The 22,053-nt window shown below is 48.7% G+C and overlaps 1 protein-coding gene and 1 long non-coding RNA gene across 4 annotated transcripts in view; one reads left to right on the top strand and one right to left on the bottom strand.

The window, feature by feature from the left end:
* Kcnip1 (Kv channel-interacting protein 1) overlaps positions 1–22,053 on the top strand; it is a 364,010-nt gene that overhangs the window by 54,972 nt on the left and 286,985 nt on the right. The window lies entirely within an intron of this gene.
* On the bottom strand, positions 422–6,249 carry Gm36395. Of its 2 annotated transcripts, none has more exons than XR_381158.3 (2): positions 4,043–6,249; positions 422–570 (listed from the first exon to the last, which is right to left on the bottom strand). It is a non-coding gene; the product is annotated as a predicted gene, 36395 (long non-coding RNA). The 2 variants fall into 2 exon arrangements; XR_872363.2 differs by having other exon boundaries at positions 4,524–4,688.

Here is a 22,053-nt window from a genome sequence, read left to right as displayed (position 1 = left end):
AGATAGTTGTTTTGTTTTTTGTTTTTTGTTTTTGTTTTGTTTTGTTTTGTTTTTGGTTTTCAAGACAGGGTTTCTCTGTGTAGCCCTGGCTGTCCTGGAACTCACTTTGTAGACCAGGCTGGCCTCAAACTCAGAAATCCACCTGCCTCTGCCTCCCGAATGTTGGGATGAAAGGCGTTAGCCACCACTGCCCGGCATTGCAGATAGTTTTGTTTCATTCTATTTGGTTGGCTTTTTTGGAAACAAAAAATATTTTAAATGCCTTCTGGTTTTGCACAATGCCTTCCTGTCCCTGCAACCCTTGTCAAAGGGTCTCCACTGAAAATCGAAGAAAAAGGGCAAGATAAAAGAAGTGGAAAGATTCTGTGGGTTCTGGGTCTCTGTGTGGGTGATAAAAAGAAGGCGAGGTACAGTCCAGACGGGCAGCAGTCTACATGCCCTGTAATGGCTCATTACTGGAACACCTAAGCTCCGGAGGCCACCAGCAACACATGCGCCTTGAGCATTTGCAGTTAGGAGTGTTTTCACTCAGGGGCCTACGGCATCTCCTCTGGTCACAGGCTGCAGGCCCTGTGGGTGGAAAGAGAGATTACTGGAGTGGGTGGACCTTCCAAGCTGCGGAAACAAGAGGAACATGGCAGAAGACACTGTTTGAGGCACCCAGCAATCTTCACCCGTTCCATCTCAACCTGGTTACTGAGGCAGTCAAGGTCGCATGGGCAGTAAGAGGAGGATCTGCGTTGTAACCTGAGCCACCCTGGCCACCACTGCATCTCCTAGACTGGCAGTATCACACTTGGATGCACCAGCACTCACACCTTGGTTAGCCAGGGCTTGGTTGTAGGTACACTCAGATTCAGGTGGAGACTCACTCCCTAGGCCCTGCTGTCTGGGGCCTTGAGACCTCGCAATGCTCATCCCAGGCCTTGGGCTGCTCAGCCCCCATCACTCAGGGGAAAGAACCTAGGAGCAAGCTGGCAGGGGACAAGTTCCAGGCATGAGCTCAGGTGACAGGACCAACCCATGTTCCCTCCTCACTGTGCTACTGACCAGCCTGCCAGGCTCTATGTGATGGGCATACAGGGGAGGGGCTGGCATCCCTGCTAGGATCCTTTCACTTTGCCCTTTGGGGTCTTTAAAAAGAGTGTTAGTCGCGGAGCTGAGGGAATGGTGACGGATTAAAATGCCCTTTTATTGTGCCTTAATAATTCCACCTGAAAGTGGAAAAAATAATATATCCTCCTCTGGACTGAGGAGGCTTCAGGGCATATTCAGAAAGCACTTTGAGTAGTAACTGGGGCATCAGACTCACTCCAGTGCAAGGGGGACAGAGACAAAGCTTTGCTAGCCCTGTATGTCCAACTTCTTTCTTTCCTTCCTCCATTTGAGCCCTTTCTTCTTCTCTCCTCTTCTCCTCTCCCCCTACCTCTTCTGTGTACGTGTGCTGGGGATGGAGACCAGGGCCTTGTGCATCAAGTTTTAAAAGCCAGTTTTGCCAATATCTGTATTTAACTATCTGCTGGTTTTAAAGAATTTGTCCTATGTTCCAGAGTAGCCACAGAGAGTTCAAATACATGAGAGGTCCACAAGCTCCCACCAGTGTCCCTGCTTTGCCAACCGGCTCAGTGTATGGTGACCAGGGTCCTTCTCAAGGTGACTATGGGCACCACACAGGGGTACTTGTATGTCATACTTACACCCTGAAAAGTGATGGGAAAGCTGGCTATTTTTTTTCTTTCTTTCTTTTTTAGCTCATCTCTCTGGGCCAATTAAAAACCCAGCATTTTAATAGGCCCAGTGGAGAGACACTGCAGCCGTTTCCCCAGGCTGAGCTTGAAGCTCAAGGGTCAGGGCTGGATTAATAAGGCTGCTATAAATGCCAACAGTGTCCCACATCTCATGGGCAAAGTGCTCTGGTTTGGGAGGAAGGGAAATTCAATTATAATGGGAAGCTACGGCATATCCAGACCACGATGAGCAGGGAGAGGCTAATGGTGCCCGGGGCATGTGCCAGTGGGTTTGGGGTTGGCTAAGTGTTGCCCAGCACACAAGTGATACAGGACCCACTGTGGGCAGATGTCACTTCCCAGTTATGCCTTTTTCCACTGAGTGTGTATGTGTGTTGTTCCTGTGTGTTCTTATATACACGGGTATAGAGGCTGTAAGTTGGCTTTGAGGGGAGTCTTCCTTAGTCACTCGCCACCTTATTTGCTGAAGCAGGGTCTCTAGCTGAACCCTGAGCCCACCAACTCAGCTGTAGGACTCTCTGTAACTTCTCAAGTGCTGCCATCATTGGCAAACCATGTTTGCCGAGTTTTATGAGGGTGCTAGGGATCAAGCTTTGGTTCCCTTGCTTGCTTGGCAAGTGTGTTATCCACCGCACTGTTGCCATCAGGAACCACATCTGGGTCTGCCAGGTTTTCCCTCAGAGCCAATGTGATGGTCACGGCCCTCCAAAGAGACTCATGCCTTTGGTCACAGATAATGGAGGAGCCTATTGCGTCTGTGAGAAGCAAGGGCAACTCCAGAGCCCTGGGGAAGCACCAAGATGTGACAAATGGCCAAGAAGAAGGTGGCAGTGAGCTCTTTCTGCTCCCCACAGGCCTGCTGTTTCCCTACACTTCTTACCTCCTCCCTGGGGCTAAACTATGAAGCCCATTTCACATGGTAGGAAAGCGAGGTGCAAGGGGGAAGGGAAACAGCCATACAGCCTCTATTCAAGCCCAGGCTTTGGGACTTCAGAGACCAGGTTCTCAGTCACAGGGCAGATAGCCTAGGAGGAGTCAGTGTATGTTTTCTTTCCCTCCCCCTCTCCTCCCCCCTTCACCCCCCCCCCCTTTGTGGGTGTATCTTTGTGTCTGTGCAGGGTGGTGACTCTGCCTCAGCTTAAGATCAGCACTCCTGGAAGGCTTCCAGAAGGAGGTGTTCTAGAGGAGGCCTAAAGGAAAGCCCCCACGTATGGGTTAAGGAATTCAGACTCCATCAATCTTTTATAAGCTGAGGTGACAATCAGGTTCTTAAGAAGCCAACACTCAGGACTACCCAATAAGCAATTACTGTGTTCCAGATGACTTCTAGAGCACGGAGAGCTTTAAAAACTGACCTAACATGTAATCAATCCCTGGTTTCTCCCAACTTCAGCCAAGGGAGACAGAAGAAATATGGATTATTAAAAATAAATAAATAATATCTGATGGCAGTGTCAGTTAACAAATACCAAGTATCAAACGCCAGGTATCAGAGGAGCTTACAGGCGCTCTGAATAGCCAGGATAAGCTCCATGGCAGGTGGGTCTTAGGGAGAATAGTAGTGTCTGAGTGTCAGAACCCATCTCTCCCCCCTGGGGGGCCTTGTCCTTAGTTGAGAGTTGGTCCATGGGAGACACTGGGTTATGCTTATTGGATGAACTTGGGCAAGATGTACAGGAAAGGACAAATGGCTGAGGTGAGTTATGACAGGGGAAACGGGCCTAGGAATGGCTAGCCTCTAACCAACCACCGCGTGCAGTTTACTAGACCCAGCCCTGCCAGCCAGATTCGTCTTTCCGTTGTTAGCTTTCTGGGGTTACACATGAGTTGGCTAAGCAAGTAGACTCTGTCCAGGGGGGCAGCAGAAGAAAAAGGATGGGAGACAGCTTTAGGGAAAATAAAGGCGCCCTAGAGTGCCAAGTCAGTTTGTGGAGGGCAGGTTGGGGAAAGATTGATCTAGTGAGCATCTAGGGAGCGAAGGCCAGCGCTGGGGTGGGAGCCTACTGCTCAAGTGTTCAAACACTTTGATTTAGAAATTTGATTTCTGAACTATTGTTTCGAGTAGATGACAGATCTAGCGTGAGAAAAGAAAGAACAGACAAATGGAAATACTTCCCAGCACCAAGGCTGCTTTCTAGAATCGGGAGAACCAGAGCGCAGCGCCCTCTAGTGGCACAGCGCTGATGGGCTAGCCTGCCCCAGCCTGCCCCAGCCTGCCCGCATCCTTTCTCCCTTGGCTCTCTTAGGAACTACAGAGCTGTTTCCTCTCTAATGCTTTCTGCTCATCCACTCACAGGAACATGGCTTAGTGCTTCCCAACTCTCCCCTTCCTGGTGAGATGTCCCGATCACCCTAGGTAAACATTCCTTCACCCCGATTTACGTCGCACCCCCACACATCCCTTAGCTCTGTACATAGCAAGCACCCACACAGCCCTCTACCCCTTTATGACCCCTGTACATTCCATGCACTTCACACAGCACCTTCACACACCTCATTCTGCACCCCACACTGCCATTTAGTACCCACACAGCCCTCCACACCGCCATAATGCTTGCATGCTCCACACATTTCACACAGCACCCCACAGTTCCCACAGTCCACACAGCACCCACACAACCACACACATGGACCCCCCACACCCACGAACCCTACACAGCACCCGTGCAGATCTCCACACCACCATAACCCTTGCACACTTTACACCTCCAGTCCTAACACCCCACACTGTCCCCCATACACACGCCACAGCCCCAAATGCCCACCCAGGTTTACCTTCCTCTTCTGAGCAGCATTAAACACAGTCGACATTTTCTGACAGTAACGTTCCCTTGTTCTTGAGGGATGCATCAAATGATTCCCAAGAGATGCTGCCAGGAAGCATACAGAATACAGACCTTCGCAGGGTCCTGTATACGCATGCCTGTGACACTGTTCAACTTAAATGAGAGATTACCAAAAATGACATAACATAGGAGACCTCAGCAAACCCATTGTTATTTTTTTTCCTTTTTTATTAAGAATTTTCGCCGGGCAGTGATGGCGCATGCCTTTAATCCCAGCACTTGGGAGGCAGAGGCAGGTGGATTTCTGAGCTGGAGGCCAGCCTGGTCTACAGAGTGAGTTCCAGGACAGCTAAGGCTACACAGAGAAACCCTTTCTTGGAAAACCATAAAAAAATAAAAGAAAATAAAAAGATTTTCACCTCTGCACATAAAGAGAAGATGATAAACACCGTGTCTGAATTACTAGTGTTGCTTCTCTGAGGCCATTCATTAGTTGAGTAAGGGTTACTTAACAAGCCATACCAGAACAAGATATCTGAAAGCAAGATGAAGACAGCTAACTAGTAGGCCAGTGTGCTGATTAATTCGGATCAAACAGATAACTAGTAGGTCAGTGTGCTGATTAGTTTGAATCAAACAGATAACTAGTAGGTCAGTGTGTTAATTAGTTTGGATCAACTTGACACAAGCTCTGACCATCTTGGCAAGTCTGTGGGGGCATTTTCATGACTAAAGATGGAGGTGGGGAAAGCCCGTCCCACCGAGGGTGGGGCCACCTTGGGCAGATGGTTCTGGGTTATATAAGAACTCAAACCGAGCAAACCGTAGAAAGTGAGCCAGGAAGCAGCACTCTTCCGTGGCCTGTGAGTTGACTCCTGACTCCAGGTTCCTGCCTGGCTTGAGTCTCTCTGCCTTGGCGTCTCTCAGGGATGGGCTATGAGGGGACACATTCTGTCCTCACCAAGTTTCTTTCAGCTGTGGTGTTTTATTACAGCAATAGAAACCTCAATATAACATTTGGCAGCATACCGTGTGGATACACTCGACAAAGAAATGACTCATCTCGGAGTAGAAAAGCACAAAACCCTCTTCCCGTTCCTCAGAATACGGCATGGTTTAATGCTAATGTTCCTAGACTCCCAGATTGCTTAGCGAAGACCATGGCTCCCTACTCTCCTGCAGACCTGCACCTGCCTGGACTGGATGGGAACAGAAGGCAGGGCTGCAACGGCCACTTCAGCCTGATCATGCCTTGCCTTGTCTCTCAATGGGGTCATTTCCTCTCATTATGAAACCTTTCTAAACATAGCTATGTGCAATTAAAATGTCACAGCGCTTACGATGCAGCTGTGCCATTATAGACAGGATCCTAAAGTCAGGCAGACGAGGTGGCTTCAACTCCCGACTGCTTGTCCATGTCTCTGTCTCCCGGCATGTGACCCTTGGCTTATCTGAGCTTCAGAATATTTGTAAGATGGGGTTAATAATGACTCTGGCAATGTTGCCAGATCTCGTGGAAGATGCAAGTTAACCTAAGAGCTGTTGAAAAGCCAGAAAACATTGCTCAGTTAGTCCTGCTGTAATCACATAGGCGAAGACACCGGTAAATCAAGGGTGATGCTGGCAAAGAAACAGAGCAGGGGTGGAGGGCAGCTCTGTGATCTCTCCACCCCATCTCAGCCCCGCCCCCAGCTCTGTGATCTCACTACCCCATCTCAGCCCCGCCCCCAGCTCTGTGATCTCACTACCCCATCTCAGCCCCGCCCCCCAGCTCTGTGATCTCACCACCCCATCTCAGCCCCGCCCCCAGCTCTGTGTTTTCTCCACCCCATCTCAGCCCCGCCCCCAGCTCTGTGATCTCACCACCCCATCTCAGCCCCGCCCCCAGCTCTGTGATCTCTCCACCCCATCTCAGTCCTGCCCCCCATTCAGAATTACCAAAGTGCTGCTGTTGCTTTGACTTCCGTTTCTATGCCTGCAGGATTGAAGTCCAAACAGATTTTAAACTTTTTTGGACTTTCCTAGAAGAGGAAAACCTGTTAAAGAGAGAGAGAGAGAGACAGAGGACTAGAATGTGTGCATATGTGATGTATGAACACGCATGTGTGTGTGTGTGTTTAAGAGAGAGAAGAGGGATGGTAGACGAAGGGAGAAGCAGGGAGAGAGAAAGAGAAAGACAGACAGACCAACAGATAGAGACAGAGAGAGATCATTATTTATAATTTCCTATCACAGTGTACTTGAACCCTTGAACTGAGAGTGTGGTGTGCGTCCTTGAAATAGAACTCACTGTGGCTCTGACTTGTGTGTGTGTGGTTGACAGGTAGGGAGTAGAAATGAGGTGAATCTCTGATTAGGGCTTCTGGCTACCTAGCAGGTGCTCAGAAAATACTTTTGAATGACACACTGCATCTCTGCCTATGGTTGCGGCGTGTAAATATTCTTTCTTTACCAAAACGTGATGTGGTCTTTCACCTGATATCATCTTTGCCCTTTCTTCCTGAGCAGATACTGGTGGTAGTGGGCAAGCCATGTGTGCTTTCTGTTGTCCTTCTGCCTGCCAAATGAGCAGCTTCAGGAAATCTGGGAAGGAGGCGCTCTCACTAACGTGTGCCTATTTTTGTATTTACTGTATTTTCTTAACTAATGTCCATCATTGATTCTCAGACACAAAGTCACTGACTGAGGATATTTGCTAGTCATGGAGACTAACGTATCGATGGCGACATTTAGCAGTGATCCTCAGAGATGCTAAAGTAGCTCCGCTTACTTACCTACTACGTCCTGTTGCCACGGCTGACAACATCCCCAAACTACCCAGAGTATAACCCTGCTATGGTCTCCCTGGAGGCAAAGCTGTATCTTTCTGTTTGGTGATTCCAAGCTTAAGTTGTCTCTGTAAAGGGCCCTCCTACCACTTGGTATGAACTTGAGGCCCTCTGTCCAGGTCCCCAGTGTCATTTCTCTATGGTGCACCAGCTTGTGTCTGGCTTCGATGTTTGCTATCGGCCTCTCCCTGATGACGTGCCCTCTACCCCCGTGAGCTAGGATCTCAGTAATAGGGCTGCCTTTCTAACTTGAGCAGGCTGGGCCATAGTCAACTACATGAGACACCATAAGGCCAGGACCAGGCAAGAGGCCTAAATTAGCTGCATCCTCCTCCAATCCCTACTTAGAAAGATCCTGGAGGAGACTTGTCCTTCCCGGCTAAGAATCCTGGGAGCCTAGGGACAGATGCTGTCCCTGTCAAAGCAGCTTTTCATCTTCTCTGTTTTATCCCAGATGCTGTGGAAACCCTTTAGGAAGAGCCAGCCCTCCACATTTAACATGGAGAACACTCAGCTGGCTCGCTCTCTCTCTCTCTCCCTCTCCCTCCCTCTCTCTCTCTCTCTCTCTCTCTCTCTCTCTGTGTGTGTGTGTATGTGTGAGAGAGAGAGAGAGAGAGAGAGAGAGAGAGAGAGAAAGAGGGAGAGAGAGAGAGGTGGGGGAGAGAGAGAGGGACTTCTGCTGGGGTGGTTCTCAACCTGTGGGTCGTGACCCCACTCTGGTATACTATATAAGATATCATGCATATCAGATATTTACATTGTAATTTATAAAAGCAATAGAATTACAGACATAAAGCATCAATGAAATAATTTTATGTGTGTGTGGGGGGGTGCGGGTTCACCACAGCATAAGAAGCTGTATTAGAGAGTTGCAGCATTAGGAAGACTGAGAACCACTGAGTTAGAGTCTTTAAAAGCCAATTCTGATCCCAGCTCTTTTTCTATTTGAAAACAAAAACAAAAACAATTACCAAACACAAACTCTGCAGTCTCCCATACAGAAGCTTCGGTTAAGACCGAAAGTGACCAGGCTGAATTTTCTGCTTGGTGTGAAATGGGACTGAAGTTAGATGTCACTGGGAATAAAGCAAGTCTGTAATGTCTTCCTCGTGGAGTCGTGCAATCTTTCCCGTGGCTGTGTGCTTGCTGTTGGCAGGTCTTAGTGTGTGAGAGATCATTTAACTCGGGGGGGGGGGGGGAACCACATAATTTACAGCTCTCCCTGGAGAATTCTCTGCAAAGGGGTGCTGTTCAGTCACATTGGGACGGAGGTGCAAGCACACGGGGTTTGGGCTTGCCTCCCCTCACAGCATCTGCATGGAGCGCACCGTGCATGTTTATGTTCAGTGACAGATGGGGACGCCTGGGGATGCTGGCACTTTACACAGTTGAGTCACAACTGCAAAATCAGCTAAGCCACCACAACTCGAGCCAGGCAGATTTGCAAGGCTTCGTTTTCCATGTCCCACGGGACTGGGGTCACTGGATCCAGCAGCTTTGCCTCTGACACGGCCCTCCTACCTGCAGTGTCTCCTCTCAAACCAACAGAGATGTGTGAGGCCGCATTCAGCGGAGTAGACTTTCTAGTAGTGTGTTATAGAGGGGAAGACAAATAAGTCCTTCTTCTAAAACCAGTTATCTAACCCAGTATATTCAAAATATTATCACCTAATCTGTAATCCACACAGAAGGATTATCCATGAGCTGTTTTGCTGCCCCGGCCACCTCCCTTCACCTCCTCTTCAAATCCTGCTGGTGTTTATCCCTACAGGGCTTCTCAATTCAGTGTAGCACATTTTCAGACCCTACTGGCCTGTTGCAACACAATTTACCACTTGTAAAAGGTTATTGTAGCCTGTAGCACTGTGGTTCTCAACCCGTAGGTTGTGATCCCTTTGGGGGTTAAATGACCCTTTCGCATGGGTCGCTTAAGACCAACAATAACACAAATATTTATATTAGGATTCGTAACAGCAAGTAGCACAATTACAGTTACAAAGTGGCAATGAAACTAATTTTATGACTCGAGGTCACCACAACATGAAGAACTGTATGAAAGGGTCAGCAGTAGAAAGGGTGAGAGCCACTGCATTAGCGGAGCAAAATGATATTGTGTATGATGTCATAGGCACACTGCCATCTGGTGGACAGATGTTCCTCACCTGGAAACAGCCTAGAAACTCCGGCCCTAGAAAAGAGACCATGGGATGGGGAGCGCTGGTTCTGAAGGGGTCCCTGGGGCAGGCACACAGCCAGGGCAACTCACGGCTCTGCCTCTGCTAGTAAACATGGCCAGGGGCTGTTCTTTGCTGCTCACAGAGGATCTGATAGAAAACGGTGTTTCCAGAGGTGTCTTGTTTCGTCGTAAAGATGAAGCATTTTTAATGTCCTGTACCCTGACCTCTTCTTGACTGCTCGGTTGTAGGAAGCCTTGTCCCCAGAAATGACAGAACCTCTTCATTTTGGTGAAAGTTATCTCCATTCGGTTTGAGCCCATTTGGCAGCTGCCATGGGCATCCTAATCTGGGGGGACTTGTGGATGGTGCAGCTTTGCGTCTTACAATTCTAGAAGCTGGAATCTGGTGTCTAGCCAGGGCTTGCTCTGTCATGGATAGGGCCATCTTGCTGCACCCTGGCCTGGTGCAGGTGTGCCTGGGGCTCTATTCTAAGGTGTTAACCACCTCCTCAGATGACAAAGGAGACCACAGCTCCCAGACCATCACACCTGCCATCTTACGGCACTGTCACTTATGGGAGGATAAGCCAGTCACTCAAGGGTTCAGTTCACCAAGGCCCTTTTCCCAGGTAGATGATTAATTGGCAGAGAACCCTTGCTAGAGATGGCTTGATTCTAGACCTCTGACTCACCCCACACTGAGGGGCGTTTAAACATGGTTTTCAACAGGGTGACTGAGTGAACCACTCTAGAGAGCTTGGTGATTGGCATTGAGAGCTGGCAGAGGGAGCAGGAAGCAGCTGGGCCCTCGCTGGCCTGGCAGAGAGAGTGTTTTCAGCACCATGCTGTCCTCTGTCAGAGCTGGGACTTGTTCAGGCAAACAGATAGTCTTTAAGGAGACTATCATCTTTCCGGGAGTGATGGAAATCATACGTGGTAAGAAAGGAGCTTCAGAATAGTATATGAGAACCTGGGGTTAGACTGGAGCACAGGGTAGACTGTAAACCAGGCTTATACAAAGGACAGCGTTGCAATCCTCAAATCCACATGGCTGGGTGATTGTGTCTTAGTCACACACCTTCTCTGATCCTTAGTTTTCGCATTTCAAGAAGAGCAATGAATAGTCTGCAGTTTCTATGACTTGGTGGGGAAGCCAAGGAGAAAGGGAAAGTTGAGTGTCTGGGCGTTCCATCCGCGAGGTCAAGAGGATGAGCCCAGGCACAGGAGAAGGGAGACAGGCAATGGGAAGGGGGCCCACTGAGCTACTCAGCTGGAGGGACGGAGGGACGTGTGCATCTGGGCTTGACTCCAAAGATAGTGAGCCTCCTGTTCAGGGGCGGGAGCTGGCCTAAGCTGACTGAAAGGATTGAAAAGCAAAGGGACCTTGGAGATAATCCAGCCTGGCAGTTCTCTGAATCAGTATTGGTAGAAACTTGGGATACTGATGATATTTAACAAAACAGGCTTCTGGGCTACAGATTTCTCAACCTCTTTAATACTCTATTTCTTTCCCAGATGAGAGAATAAACAGCATTTCCCAAACGTTCTTAACCATAGGACTCTCTCTCTCTCTTTCTCTCTCTCTCTCTCTCTCTCTCTCTCTCTCTCTCTCTCTCTCTGTCCCTCTCTTCCTTCCTTCCTTCCTTCCTTCCTTCCTTCCTTCTTTCCATGTATGTGTTTGTATGTATCTCTGTGTAGTTTGCCCATGTATGTTCACCCATGTGTACCATGAAGAGGCCAGAGCTTGGCATGGTGTCTTCATCTATCTCTTTGCCCTGATTTTTTTCCATTTTATCTATTAAAGTTGAGCTCGCATGTGTGATGATGGGGGAGGCACTTGTGCCTTGGCACGTGTGGAGGTCAGAGGACACCTTGTTTCGTCCATTCCATTCCATCCTTCTGCTGTATGTGGGCCCCAGGGACTGAGCTCAGGTTGTCAGGCCTATGCAGCAAGCCATCTCCCCACCTCTCCAACTTGTCTTTTGAGGCAAGGTTTCTTTCTGAACCTGGAGACTTTGGCCTCATTTGGCTGTCTGCCAAGCCTGGAAGATCCACCCTTCTCTACCTCCCCTGCAAGGGAGCTACAGATTGCATCACCTGTGTTTGCACTTGGGGGCTGGCGATCTAACTCAGGTCCTCACACTCGTTCATCAGTCACATGACCTGCTCAGCCACCTCCCTAGCCCTTTCCTTTGAGGAGATCTCATTTGTGACTAGTTACAGGGAGGACATTTTAAGAACTATTCTGTGTCCCTAGCTTCTTCTAGTTAGAGAGACTGAGGCTCAGAAAGGACCAGAGATGTGTTGGAAGTCTGCAAAACCCACGGCAGGGTAAAGATGAAATTTTGGCTGCATTACTTCTCTACTCAGTACGTTTAAGTCACACATCTTTGGAGGCTCCTCCGAGCATTGCCAATGGGTTCTAAGTTGTGACAGAGTAGAATTCTAATTGAAATCATAAAATCCCACTTGGTGCAGAATAGGGGAAATGAAGAGCAGGGAAGAGCAGCATCTCTTGGCTGCCTCCCGCTCCAGCATCAGAGAAGCATCGGTTCCAGTGGACCGCTCCCTTCTCTGGCACGCCCTCAGGTGGTGTGCTCATCCAGGTAGGCACTGGCTTTCTTCTTCAGGAGCCTTCTCTAACACGAGTTCACGGCATCTCCCCTCTCATCCGCAAGCCAGATGGGGAGCCGGGTGCTCTATAAATGTTTAATTGTGGCACAGTAAAAATATTTGCTTTCAGTAGCTGTGAGCTGCTGAGCGGAGGTAGGGCTATGGACCAGAGCTGTCAGGCTTCATTCTAATGAGTGCAGAAGTGCAAGCTGATTAAATCAAATTCCCAGGAGTGTGGGGCCACTTGAATAAATGTTTCATATTGTTTGCATGATGCCATCAACTGTAACAGCTGCTTATGTAACTATTACCCGGACAGCACACCACGCCTTCCCCGGCATGGCAGCGATTTTGAGTGACTTTGTAACTTCTCAGACTTGCTGCTTGGGTCCCTACTGTGCTGGCATGCTGGGTGGCTGGCATAGAAGTGAGGGGCGGGAAAGAAGACAGGCAGAAAGCCTGTTTTATCAGCAGCCCCTTTACAAGTGTCCTGCTGGACTGGTTGCTGCACCCCATCTCACCATCAGGAGAGAGAGAGAGATGTTATCATTCCAATTTTACAGATGTAGAGACTGAGGCCAATTTTGGAAATGAAGTAAACCTACCAGAAGCCCCCATGTGTGTATCTGTCCCTGAGAACAAAGTGTGTATACATCTCCTACCTGCTGGCAATGTTAGGACCAAAGCAGGACAAGAGCCAGAGGGTAGGCAAGTCCTTCTTCCCAGGCAAGGAGGGTTGTTAGTGAGCTGGGCCCTAGTCCTGGGTCTGCCTCTCTCCCTTTTCACAGAACACTCAGCCTCTAGTGGCTTCTCACCACTCTGAACAAAAGGCAGCACCCAGCATGAACACAGTAGAAACATGCCCAAGGGCCTGGGGCCACTGCTGTAGCTCTGGGAGTTTTAAGCTGCTGCTTCCTAGGCCACAGTGAGTCCCTTGTTTCTTAAAGGTATAGTGGTACCTCTATGTTATGTGGGACCCTGATACAGAGCTTCGCCTGGGCAGGTCACTTTGGGGGGGTCTCTGCCTTCAAAGCCCAGTGTGCCTGAAGCTGTCAGTGCTGTTATTGTTAGGACTTTGGAACTGAAAAGGAGTTACTTGTGTACAAATACACACACACATGAATGGAGGCAGTCAGACAGACAGACAGACATGGGGATGGGGAGACAGACACACAGCTGGACAGAAACATACATACATACACACACAAGGGGGCAGACAGACAGAAACAGAGAGACAGACAGAGTTTTAATAGCATCAGTCCCATCAGCCCAGTTAAACAGCTTCCCTTTTCCTACCCTTAATAACACTGTCCTCTGTGTCATTTTCTAGCTCAATTTGGAAGTGTGACCTTCTCCTTCTCTTGCTTTGCCTCTACAGGAGTCAGTATCAGGACAAAATAAAGGACACCAACTGAGTCACAAAGTCACATGCATAATCCAAGATCTAAAAGTCACTGCATGCTTGACTTGAGCAAGTCAGGGACCAGAGACTCAGTAGTATCAGTCTGTGAAATGGAACGATTGCCAGCATCTAGCACTCAGGGGTCTGGGTGCATAAGACCTCAGTCTTTAGTACACTTGGGGGCCTGGCTTGCCGGTGCCGATGTCTGTTGTTGGTGTCTGACTTCCTGGAAGGAAAAGTTTCTCTACCCGGATGTCTAGTGCAGCAGCAGGGAGCACTCCTGCAAGGCACATGCTTACCCTGTCTCCAAGGAAGCTGAAACTAAAAGCCATCCCTCTGTCTCAGCTTGCTTAAAGTAATGTTCTTTTGGCCTTGGGGAGTAGGGATCCAAAGTGTAATAAAATCTCCTGAAGCTTTTGCAGCCCTAAGACGAGGAGGAAGAGGAGGAAGAGGAGGAGGAGGAGGAGGAGGAGGAGGAGGAGGAGGAGGAGGAGGAGGAGGAGGAGGAGGAGGAGAAGGAGAAGGAGAAGGAGAAGAGAAGAAGGAAGAGAAGAAGGCCTCCTCTGAGTCAGGACACCCACTAACCCAGGCCAATGGGTGCCCTAGAAAGCAGGCTCCATGCTCCCTGTGGGCAATGCAGAAAGCACACCCCCATAGCTCCAGTGAACTGGTACAAAAGGCTGCTGCAGCAGCAGCCGCACCTCTGGTAGCCATGGCTTCAAGGAGGTGCTGAGAAAAAGCTCCAGAGCCTGGCACACTAGGATTGGGCTGAACTCCTGCCTCCCCAGCCCTTCCTGTGGCCTCTGAGAACCAGGACAGAAAATCACCATATGTATTTGAGTAGTTAACCTCTTCTTGTATCTCTAGCTACAGCTATTTCATTTAATCCCCTTGACTGCCCTATGGAGTTAACTATCTGCTCTCCTAAGGAGGAGATGGCCACATAGTTAAGTGTGCTGGTTAGTTTTTGTCAATTTAACATAAGGTAGAGTCATCCAGGAAGAAGACCTCAGCTGAGTAAATGCATCCATCACAATGGCCTGCGGGGAAGTCTGTGGGGACATTTTCTTTTCTAATGATAGATGTGAGAGGACCCAATCCATTGCGGGTGGTGCCATCCTCAGTCAGGTGGTCCTGAATTGTGTAAGAAAGCAGACTGAGCAATCCAAGGAGAGCAAGACAGTAAGCACCATTCTTTCATGGCCTCTGTTTCAGTTCCTGTCCTGATTTCCCTCCATGCTGGACTGTAAACTCTAAGATGAAATAACTCCTTTCCCCCCCCCCAAGCTGCTTTTGGTCATGTTTATCACGGCAGTAGAAAGCAAACGAGAAGTGCGTAAGAGTGGACTCCCACATACAGCTTATACAGACGATAGGGCCAGCAAGAGAGTCAACTGCTCTCAACTCAGAGCTCACACCCAAGACTGCCAGATCCCAGTAGAGACACCCAGGGACATGCAGCCACCCCTGAGCCAGGGCTTCACCTGTCTTACGCTGCTGGGCACTGAGGCCACTCCCATGGTGTCCACAGCCCTTCCACCCTCTCAGAAGATCATTCCCCACCTCTCACTTCTCTCATGACCACAAAGCAAACCCAGGCGACCTCCCATGACATTGCACATCTGGATCATGACATTGCACATCTGGATCTAATCTCTAAACCTGGAGCTGCGGAAGCCTCCCAGATGAGGCCAATGGGTTGATTTGGAATTGACATTTTCAGGGCACAGCAAAAAGAAGATAGATTATTAGGGCTTACAAATATTTTTCCTTTTGTCAGTTTGAATGAAAACAGCCCCATAGGCTCATGGGGAGTGGCACAGTTTGGGGGTGTGGCCTTGTTGGAGTGGGCGTGGCTTTGATGGAGGAAGTGTGTCACTGGGTGTAGGTTTTGAGATTTCAGATGCTCAGGCCAGGTCCGGTGTCGCTCTCATTCCTGCTGCCTGTGGATCCAGATGTAGACATCGGGAGTGATAGACGCCCTGCTTCTCCTTCCTCATGGAGCCTGTCCACCCCACTCAGTAACGCTTGTTGCATGCCTGGCTCCCCACTGTGACAAAACTACCTGAGGTATCCCAGAAAAAAGGAAAGGTTGACTTGTAGACACGGTTTCTGAGGGTTTTGTGAGCCCATGATTAGCTGGTTTTTAGCATCCTTGGGGCCTGTGGTCAGTGGAGCGAGTGAAAGGAAACAAGGAAGGCAGACGAGAAGGGGCTCAAGTCAAAGGCATGTCTCCAGTGACCCACATTCCCACGACCAAGTCCTTCAAAAGCTCTGCTGGCTCTCAACGGCATCTGGTCTCCTGCACATGGCCCTGTGGGGGCCACTCCAGGTTCAAAGCACAGCATGTGTGGAACTGGACTAGTACATAATGTGGCCTTTGGGAACTTTCAAATTTTTTTACCCTCAGTCCTGAGTATGTAACCATAGGCCCGAAACATCCTAAGCGATCAGCCTACCACTGACGTACATCCCCAACTCTGATTTTCATCTTTATAAAAACAATATGCTAAACTGACTGAGTTCAGGATCGAGGCACACATTACCTGTTTCAAGCCTAGCAACAGTTTTACCACCTCAAGACTCTGTGGGTCTGACGATGGTCACATCAGCAGTCACTGGCTGGCTGTGTCAGCTGTAGACATCATAGCCTCGTAAATCCAAGGGGAAAGCAAACAGTTGTCTCTTTTAATGTTCCCTGACAAAGCTTCAATAGATAGAACCAGGGCCTGCAACATCCTGAAACAAAGGTTCGCCCTAGGAAGCCTGGATCCCGGCTGAATGGGCCCCAGTGGAGCAGGGAGCTGGGGGAAAAAAAACCAACCAACCAATCAACCAAATAAGAAACAAAAAACAAAGTGGCCAAAGGGGTTTTGTAAGAAAATGCGCAAGTCTCATTGGTAGGAGGTGACCTGGAAATAGCAACCATGGCGATCTTCTGCATGTGGCTGGGTTATGGTCTCACAGGTTCTCGGTTGGATCTTTAACAATCTGTCCACTGTCCCAGAGGGTCTGAACTTACTCAGGCTCTGCCTCTTTCACCCTGCCTGAGCAGGCAGGTTTTCCTCCACCCCGTCCTTCCACTTCCGGCCCTGCCAGAACCGAATCGGAGAAACGGATTCCAGTTACTGTACTTGAGGAAGGCAGCCGCCCTTCATGGGCAGTTGGGCTGGGAAGTGAAGCGTGATGCCTCCACGCTCGCTCAGTGCAAGCCAGGGGGCATCGCTGAGGCTGTCTCAGCACCCAGGTTGCTTCCTCCCCGTGCTCCATACACTGGGGGGTGGTAGACACACACTCCAGTCCCATCAGAACCCTAGCGGGGTCTCCAGAAGGTTGCACCAACCCCACACCCCGAGGACAGCTGACCACTCTCTTCTGAAGCTCCTGTCTCTCACGTTGTGAGAACATATTTCAGTACAGCTTTTCTCTATTCTGCTTTCTTTTCTTTAAAAGATTTAAACCTACTCCAAATGGCAAGGATCTGTCTACCGAAAATACAGGTTTCTCTTTACGAACACGGCAGGCAGGCCATTCTGTGGAAACTTTAGTGAAGCTGGAAAACTGGATCTTTCCTGAACCCAAGTCCTAGCAGCTGAGCAGTTCCTCCCTTCCCTTCCAAAACGTAGTCCTCCCTGATCTCATGTGTGTCCCATCTGTCCCAGCAGATATTGACGTCAGGTTTTACTGAGATGCAGACTAGTTATAGCAAAACCACTCAGTGGAGATGACCCTCCCAAAGCATTCAGAAGGATGCCTGGCTTCCGGCTGTTCTCAGTAAGTATTTGGTGTATCATCTGCTTATTCAAAAAAGAAAATCAAGGGTACACTCAGTGCAGATCTAGCAGGACATGAGAATTTGTGGTTTCGGAGAATATTATGAGTCTATATTTAGTGTGTGTGTGTGGGGGGGGGGGGGGGAGTCTGGTAAAAACCAGCCCAAATCAGAGGGAACAAGTTTAAAGCAGCGATTTGATTTTGATGGTAACTAGAAGTATGCTGGTTTATCCTAAGAACCTTCTAGGGCCAGACGTAGGGAGTCATTTTCAAAGACATGACCCTGAGCCAGGCTCTTCATGTGTGTTTTGTTGCTGTTGTTGTTGTTGTTGATATTATTTCAATCCTGTGATGCTAGAACCAACCTCACCCTTTTACAGAAGGGAAAACTATTTTATTAGGGAGACAGACATTGTTGATACAACCACATCCTCTTCTCATCCTACTATGAGATAAATTCTCCCTGGAGAAGAAGGATGGGGCTATACAGTGTTGTAAAAAACCAAGTGGTAAACCCAGGCTTCAGGAGACTGAGGCAGGAGGATTTTGAAGTGAAGGTCAGCTTTGGTTACAGTGAGAGGCTGTTTAAAAGGTGACAATTTATCTGAGATCTCAGTGATAAGTGTCAAATAAGGCTTGGTGGAGGGAAATACTCTCAGTGGCTCCACCTTAGATGGAGGATATCAACTTCCTGGGAATTCATGACCTGGGTTGTTCCAGTCCTGCTAAATGAGTAGGACCTGGGCATCCATGTCTGTGAAGTAACTGTTTGGACTGGTATATAGAGTGAAGATTTTCACCAGAGCATCTTTATTCACACACACACACAAAAAAATGTGTTTTTGACACTTTATGGATATGTGGCTGAGACATGAAGGTCCAAAGCTCATCGGTTCTCTGACAATACTGAGCCACTAAGAGTTACTGTGAAGACCCGAAGCAACACTGTTGCTATTGCGGTCTCTGCTGCAGATGGCTGCCTGGGTCCAACTTCAAAGGAAGGAAGGAAGCTGGCCTTTGGTGAGGCTTCCTGCTGCCACATACTACGCTAGACACTGTGGTAGGTTCCATTTTATGTTTGAGAACTCAGAGAAAATGGTGCGATTCTAATACTTTACAGATGAAGAATTTGAGGCTCTGGACAAAGTTCCAGTTTTCTCGGGGTCGAGTGGCTCATGGAGACAGCTGGAGGACTCCTTTCACTCCCATCTGACTCCAGAGTTCACACTTGAGACCTGTGCACCTCCATCCAGACAAGCCTCCTACTGGCCTTATGCCTCGTCCTCTGCCTGGGTGATTGCTGGTGGCTTCTATTGCTGGGGGTGTTGGTCTGTAAATTGTCTTCTTTATCAGAGTAGTTGAGTGGAGGAGTGACTAAGAAGACACACTGTCTGAATCGAAAACCTACTTGTATGCTGTGTGATCTCAAACTGTTTGTGGTATTTGGATTTTTTTTTCCTACAGCATGAAGACATTATTAGTACAACAGCAGAGCCTCTGAAGGCTTCCTGAAATGAGCTAACAGTAGATAGGTTCAAGAAAGGAAAGCACATGCAAATGTATATAATCCTCATAGTGTAGCAGGAGAACAATTAGCAAATGCCCCAACAGGGCTCAGAGGGTGCACTAGTTAACCTTTGCTTTGCCATAACCATAGCAACGGACTAAAACAACTGAAAAGAGAAAAGTTTACTTTTCTCCTGGTTTCAGAGGACTCCAGTCCATAGTAATGGAGAAGGTACATGAAAGAGGGAAGTTCCCAGTGGCAGGAGATCCTGGCACAGGCTATTCACACCACAGTGGACCAGGAAGCAGAGAATGCTACAGGAAACAGGGCCAGCATAGTCCCCAGTGATTCACTTTTACCACCTCAGCCCCTCTGGAACTTCGTGAAGGTTCCAGAGCCTCCAGCACTACCCGATGGGGAACATTTCAGAGTCAGAGCACAGCAGGTGTTTATATACAGCAACCTGTATGGATGAGAGCATCAGAGGACCACACAGCTAACGAACCAGGCAGTGGTGCATGGATGATTAGGCTGAGACACACTAGTTTGTGAATGAGCTAGGGGAGGCGGGAGGTAGTTCTGTCCTATGAATTAAGATTGACTCTGTCATTGTGCATTGTTCTTTGACAATTTCATAACTTCATATAATGAATTTTGTTAATTTATACCCTCATAATCCTCTTATCCCTTTCCCAATGAAGCTCTTTTTCTTCCTAAGACGTCATCTCCTGCTTTTATTATCTCCCTGTATGTGTGGTCCACTGACTTTAATTAGGGTTGCTTGCAGGATGGGGTGTGTGTATGTGTGGTGGGGGTGGGGAAGAGGTATTTACTGGATCATGCACTGTTTGTCAGTGGCTACATAACTGAAGAAAATGGCTCCTCCCTCCCCACCAACCACTAACTGCCAATATCTCCTCTACAGTGCTAGGGCCTCGTGACTCCCCCTAATCTGTGACATAAAGGAAAGGTTGACCTTTTGTGTAGATGGAGTCTCTCAGGTTTGCACTCAGTTCATCTTGAAGAAAAGATGGAATGTCTTCTCAGGGTGTGGAGGACAACTTCTAGTTCTCTGGAATCTTCCCTGTGTTCAATAAGATTCTTAGGGAGAGTTTAGGATAACTGCATCTCTTTTCTAGGGCGTTACATGAGTCACGCAAGAAAGTCCATCCCCATGTCTATCAAGAGAAAGAGAACAAAGAGAGGGAAGACGGTAGGAGACCTTCCTCAATTTCAAGCCTCTCTCTGCAGCTCAGCATGCCAAAGTGCTGAACTTGGGGGACTCACAAATAATATTCAAAGTTATTATATTACTCACAAACACATACTCACATGCACACGCATGTGCATGCACACACGTGAGTTTTGAAAGGTGACATGAGTGTACCATCAATGTTTAGTTAATGCTAGACTCTATTCGTGTTCCTCTGGGGTCTGAAATCAACTCACAAATTATGTGACAACTCACACAGAGGACATTTTGTCTCTCCTCAGGAATCAGGGGTGGAAATTTGAAGAAGGAAAGCTCAGGCATTCTGTGTGCTCCTGCAAGAACTGACCGACAGGCAGAACGCTCTGTCATGGATAGCCCCTGCAGGTAGAAAGAATGTCAGACAGAAACATGGGTGACCGGAAGGGTAAAATGGCAAACCTCCTCCAAGAACAGGCTGGAAGAGAGTGTCCAGCTCCTAGAAAGCTGACCTTGCTGCAACTTAGGTACTATACCACTGTCATAAAGAGCCAGCAACAGCCAGTTCCAGTGATGACCAGCAGAGGGCGCCACAGGCCGCGAGCTGGCCAACTTCTACACTCCAGCCTAGGGTTTTGTTTGTTTGTTTTGTTCTGTTTTGTTTTCCCCCCAGTGAAATTTTACTGAAGCCTACAGTCCTGCTTTGTGTGCCTCCTTGCTGGGCCTATAGGGGAAGAGTCTCGGATTGATCACAGATAGACATTCTTCTATCCAAATGTGTTGTCCCAGAGCAATGCTAACAGAGTCTAGCATTAATTGATCTCAAGGCTCCTTAGACCCCAAATAATATTCATCCCCTAAAGGTGGATATCTTTCAGGTTATTTTTTAGCCTGCTTCAAAATTTTGCTTCAAACCAGAGAGAAACCTTGAATTCTTGTTCAAAGAATGGACAACCCCCACCCCCATGTTCCTGAACCCTCATCTGTGGGGTGGACTGGAAGGGGTAGCCGTTCTCGTTGGCAAGTCTGGGAGGTCAGTATTTGAGCTTGGTGCACCACACTGTCTCCCGGGAGGAAGTACGAGATTTGCAGAAGGCTCTGGTAAGAGGGTTGCAGAAGGCTCAGGCTCCAACGAGTCATGCAGCAGCGACGACGCCTCTTACCTACGCTCTGCAGACTTAGAGATGAGATGTTTTCTCCATCAGTTCTGCCTGGGAAGCTCCAGGAGACCTAAGCAAGGGACTCTATGCAGGAGCAGGGCCAGGGCTCAGAGGACTAAGATCTCAGGTTATCACACAGAGAACACAGGAACAATGCATGTTCTTTCGAGGACCATGGACATCTTGCCTGAGCTGGACTGCATCCCATATCCACACACACACATTCTAAAACACTAGGGCTAGGGCTGTCCTCCTGCTCAGTCTCGCCCCTGCCCTGGCCCTCATCCCCCACAGGCACTCACTGATGAAGCCTAGGGTGAACCTGCTTTGTGGAAAGCGAGATTGGTTTTTTTCTCGATTCCAGCTGCACTGCAGAACTCTGAAGTAAGCAAAGGGGCGGGGGAATTGCTGCGTTTCCCCCAGCTCTCCCCTGGCAGATATGGAGGCCCTGTAAAGTTATAGAGCGGCTGCTGTAGGCGAAGGAAGGGGAAGCAGAATTCTACGACAGTTCATTAATGCAAGTGAAAGGGAAGAGAGCTGTTATGCACACATGCCAGGCCACTCAAGACTTATTGACAAGATGTGACATCAAAAGCAGGTGAAGAATGTTGCAATGTTGGGCTGAGGCCTCATCTTCTAAGGTTAGAAGGCCTCCTGCTGGGTCACAGGGGCACACACTAGGCTTATGACCAGAACTGTAGGGTCCACCCCTCCCACTCAGTGATTCTCAATCCTCATGGGACTGGGAAGCTCTGGAAACTCAGGTGACTGCATTGCACCTCAGCACTGATTCAGGAAATCTACTGGGGAGGCAGAGAGCTCCATGGCAATATGCACGAGTGTGAGCATACAGGTGTGTTCACACCTGTG

Source organism: Mus musculus, chromosome 11 (genome assembly GCF_000001635.26).
Source record: "Mus musculus strain C57BL/6J chromosome 11, GRCm38.p6 C57BL/6J".
NCBI classification, from domain to species: domain Eukaryota; kingdom Metazoa; phylum Chordata; class Mammalia; order Rodentia; family Muridae; genus Mus; species Mus musculus.
This window is presented reverse-complemented; position numbering and strand designations above follow the sequence as displayed.